This window comes from Corvus brachyrhynchos, unplaced genomic scaffold (assembly GCF_000691975.1).
Source record: "Corvus brachyrhynchos isolate BGI_N302 unplaced genomic scaffold, ASM69197v1 scaffold72, whole genome shotgun sequence".
Classification (NCBI taxonomy): domain Eukaryota; kingdom Metazoa; phylum Chordata; class Aves; order Passeriformes; family Corvidae; genus Corvus; species Corvus brachyrhynchos.
Window position 1 is genome coordinate 1,327,487 of NW_008236763.1, and position 5,034 is coordinate 1,332,520.

A 5,034-nucleotide genomic window follows, 5' to 3' on the forward strand; every position below is an offset into this window, starting at 1 on the left:
CAGGGCCAGCTCGCACCTGCTGTGCCTCTCACCAGCGCCGTCCCCTCCTGTCCCCACAGCGCTGCCAAACCCTCCCTGCACCCCCCGCCACGGTGACAGCCCAGCCCTGAGAGTGTCACAGGGCTCACCCAGCACCCCAAAACGCCCCATCCAACCCCTCCATCACCGCCAGGAGCTGTGGGCAGCAAGGAGAGACCCCCAGCCCCTCCTCCAGAGCCCACCCTGTCCCTGCACCCTTTAAGGAGCCTTCCCAACACCGCCAGGCTGGGCCAGCTGCTCTGCGCTCCCAAATTAACACTGGTGGGAAAGGACAACATCCTCAGAGCATCTTCTGGACAGCACAAACGACCCAGTTCCTCACTTTAATTAAAACTTGCCTGCTGTAAAAACAATATCGGAAGGGAATTTAAAAAAAGGAAAAAAGCAGCATGATGCTTTTCTCATTTATTTCCCTCCTGTCCTCTTTTCTCGCAAACAAACACAGGTTTTGGGAATATAAACCTTGCCCTAAATAGGGAATTTTTTTTTTTTTTTCTTTCCACTAGGAAACGGACAGGTCTCCTGGCAGAACAAAGGGGGAAAAAAAATTAGTGCAATTCCTCTGGGGGGGAGATGCGAATTCAGGTCCATCAGGATTAGCTGCGTTTTCAGCACAGGACAAATTTAGAAGCCTTTATCTCAGGGCAACAGAGGGGGAAAAGAGAAGATCATGAGGAAGAAAAAAAAAACTTGCTGCTTTTAGAAGCAAATGAAGGTTTCACAACAGGAGCTCAAGGAAAGCCCCAAGGAACCAAAGACCAAAACTTCATGCCCGGATCAGCTGCTTTGAGCACAGACACGAGCGGTGCCTCAGCTGAGGGGCACCATGGGTGTGCCACGCCAGTGCCACCGGCCTCACCGGGCATGGCTGGGCAAGGAAAACCCTCTGGGAGTGCAAAAAACCCCATGGCACTGAACAAACAGGCGTCTGGCCTGGTTTCTGCTGCTCGGGAGGACTGGGAACAGCAGGACGGAGACTCTGGAAGTCTCCATCCCACCCCATGGCACCACCGGGGTGCTGACAGTGCCCAGCCCCTGCTCAGGGCTGAATGTCCCAACTCAGCCGAGGGTGGGGAACCCAAAATGTTCCAGGGGTGCCCCCCCTGCCCATTCTGAACCCTGGGAACGGTGACATAACATCCCCAAATGCTCCCTGGATGGAGCTGGGATGGATGAAGCCCTCCCCATCCTCCAGCCCTGGGATGTGACAGCTCTGTCCCTGTGCTGGGCACAAACAGGGACCCCCAGAAGGTCACCAAGGTTTGTCCCCACACAAGCAGCAGCATGGGCAGGTGGCTTCAAGGAGATGAAAATGCACTTTTCCTGAGGCTCAGCTGCTCTCAGCGTGGCTGTGCCCACCCTGAGCCATCACCCTGCCCACCTTGCGTGTTCCCACTCTGCACAGGGTCCCTCGGATGCTCCCAGCCTGCGGGGACACTCCGTGCATGGCCTCAGAGCCCGTGAGGACCTGCCAACAGCCTGCAGCGCTCAGGTGAGGGGGACCCCTGGCCACAGGGTTGCTCCTGGTGGCCACCTCGCCGTGCCAGCGCTGGCCCAGGCTCCGGGGAAACAGAGGAGTTAAAAATAAGAACATTTCCTTCCTTACCCCCTACTTTAAGCCGTGTGATAAATAAAAACTGGGAGATTCTGCCTCCCGGAGAGGAAGCGGCTGCGAGGAGGCCGCCAGTGAGTCAGGGCAGCAGAAATCATCCCCTGTTCCTGAGGCACAGCCTCCATCCCATCCCATCCCGTCCCATCCCATCCCATCCCTGGCAGGGCCGGGAGCCACATTCCTTTCCCATGCTGAAATTGCTCCTTTGAAGGCAGCAGCTGAAGCTGCAGGGTCCCCTCCCTGCCCCAGGCCCCCGCCCTGCCCGCGGGATGCTCCCTTGGCAAAGCTCCCCTCACCTGCCCACCCTTCCCGTTCCCTGCAGAGGGCTGGGGTTGCATTCCCAGAATGGATCACCCGGGGTTGTATCCTCCCCTCAAAGCTCCACTTGGAGCTCGAGTTTGTCCGGATGTCTTGGGAGCAAATCCATGGCAGACGGAGGGGATGGAGCAGGTGTGGGGGCTGGGGAGGGCAGGCGGGTAGTGGTGCCCACACAGCATCCCAGTGCCCTGCCAGGGCCTCCTCCGGCTTCTGCTCTCCTCGGGAATCCCGAATCAAGGCTGGCACCTCAAGGGTGAAACCACTTGGAAGAAGAAGAAGGAGAAAAATAACTGTGGCTGCCTTTGTTGGAGGAGGAGGGAGGGAGACACTCGGTCCCTTGTGCCGAGCAGAGCAGGGAGAGAGAGGGCTCTGCTGAGGGTCAGGCAGAGGAGGGGGGTTCTTGGGCCAGGAGTGGAGTTTCTCCCTCACCCTGCTGGCTCTGGGTGCTGCCTGACCCCGCTGCTGCCCCCAGACCCAGCACAAAGCCTGTGTGGAGCCTTTCACGCTGCTACCCCATCCTCCCACCCCAGAGAGCGGCAGCCTGGGGGCAGGACCAACCCCAGGCCAAAGAAAGGGTTGTTTCAATCCCATTTCTCCTCCTGAGTGAGGATTTCACAGCCCACAGCAGCTACCCCTGAACAAAACCCCTCCTTTGGCACAGAAGATTTGCGGGGATGAGGGTGAGACCCCAAATCTGCTCCGAGCCGCAAACCCAAACCTCCCCCTGCAGCAGCTGCTTGAAAGGCGCCCCAAGGTCTGTGGGGGAAGAGCTGAGCCCCCTCGGGTGACTTCATTAACGGTGGAGACGGGAGCAGCTCCCTCCTGCCTGTCCCATCTGTGCCCCAGCCGGCTCCGGCGGCGGCTGTGCCAGGGCTCCCGCGGGAGCAGCCGCGCTCCCCCGAAATAGCTCTCAGACGGGATGACTTTGGCCCACATCCTCAAAGGTGGTGAGGCTCTGGGTTACCTCGGAGCACCTGAGCCCCCCCCTCCCCACACCCACAGGGGTGGCAGGAGGCGGCCTGGGAAGGGGACGATGCTCGGGCCGACCTCGTGATGCCCCCGTGGGTCTGGGAGAGGGAAAACCAGAGGAGCAGCTGGAGGAAAAGAGGGCAAATTCCTCAAATCCCACACTTGCTCCTTGTCCACGCATCCAAACCCATCCTGCTCCAAGCAGCAGCTGAGAAAACCCTGAAAAAGGGAAGAAACACCCCCTCCCCCTGCTCCCTTTCTCCCACCCTCCCTCCCGGGAAGGGTTAAATGATGCTGGCGTGGAAGACACTTTGTACTTGGATTTAAAAATACAGCCAAAGCCCCGGTGGCCCAGCGCCATGCAAGGCACAGGTATATTTCCACACTCGAGCCAATAACCTTCCCCGAGGGAAATTTAGGCTTTTTATGATTAAAAGGGGAAAAAATAATAGTGGGGAATTAAATATAGTACAGAGCGCGAGAACAATTAGCAGTTGCCGTTAGCGACACCGGGCCAAGTTTGGGACAAACGCCGCGGTTGTGTGGGAGCTGCGGGGTTGGGGACAGCCAGCGGGTGACACGGGGCTCGGCTGGGGCAGGGAGGGATGCCCGGCCTTGGCAGGTGGCCCTCAGGAGCCCAGACCCTGCTCGCCCCAGACCCCTGGGAGGAACCTGCAGGGCCCGGCCACACCTCACGGGCAGGGGTTTCTTCTGCCTTGGTTTTATCAAAAGCAAATGGAAGTGTTTGCACAGGCTTGTAACTTCCCTAATAAGCAAACACGGGTTAATTGGGGGGTGGAGCAGGGGCTGGGGCTGCCAACTGTACCCTCAGCCCGGGCTGGGTGGCAGAATGGGTGAGGGAAGAGCCTCGTTCCTCATTTCCCGTCCCTTCCATGGGTGAGGGAAGAGCTCCATTCCTCATTTCCCATCCCTTCCATGGGTGAGGGAAGAGTCCCATTCCTCATTTCCCGTCCCTTCCATGGGTGAGGGAAGAGCCCCATTCCTCATTTCCCATCCTTTCCGTGAGCTGCCCAAGAGGTTCTGCGCTGCCCAAGAGGTTCTGCACTGCCCAGCCCCCGTGCCTTGCCGGCCACCCCCTGCCCTGCACCTCAGGTGTCACGTGTGTGCAGCCACCTTCAAAATCCTCCACAGCTGTGCCCCAAATCGGCTGCTTTTTGCCCATTATAGTTGTGCCCATGTGGGAGCATCAACAACGGCCTCACTGGCTCAACCCCACACAATTTCTATCCCTGGAAAAACCTCATTTATTCACCCAAGTGCTTCTCCCTCCTGCACATCAGGGCAGAACCCAGACCAGACAGGTCCCCATCAGTGCTGGACAGGCCTTGGAGCAACCTGGATGAGTGGAAGGTGTCCCTGCCCATGGGACAGGGGGAATGGGATGAGCTTTAAGGTCCCTCCCAACCCAAACCAGTCTGGGGTTCGGTGACCAAAGGGCAGATTTTCCAAGCATCCAGCAGCTCCAGAGTGGCCTTGAGCAGCGCTGGAATCTCATCCCACAGCGTGCCCGGCCCCTGAAGGAACCCAAAGGGCTCCACCACCACCCCAGCTCCAGCAGCCAGGCCTGGCCTCTCCTCCCAGCAGCTCCTCGGTGATGGATTTCCAGGCCAAGCCGCGTTTCCTCTGCTCTCAAGCGGCCACGCCGGCCCTCTCATGTGGCCTGTGGTCAGCACACAGCCGTGAATGAAGGCACATCTTATCAGAGCGGGCAGGAAATGCGCTCCAGCTCCAGCCCGGGCACCGAGCCCACGCTGCCCTGCCAGCACCAGGGCGGGCTCAGCTCCATCCCAGCCCAAGCTGGGCTTTGGGGATGCTATGCCAGGCTGATTTTAAGCAGGAGCACAACACTGCAGCTCCTCTTGGGGGTGGTCTGGTCTGAAAGGGCTCACAGGAATGTCACGGAGAGAAGGGACAGAGCACAGAGGAGCCAGGTCCCACTGCAGCCCCATCCTGGCTCCATTTCTCCCAGTAAAATCCCACATAAAATGGCTGAGCTGCGGTTTCTCCCCTCCTCCCCGGCGTTTTGAGGCAAGTTAGTGCCAATCAGCCTAATTAGAGCCCTCGCTGAGCAAACC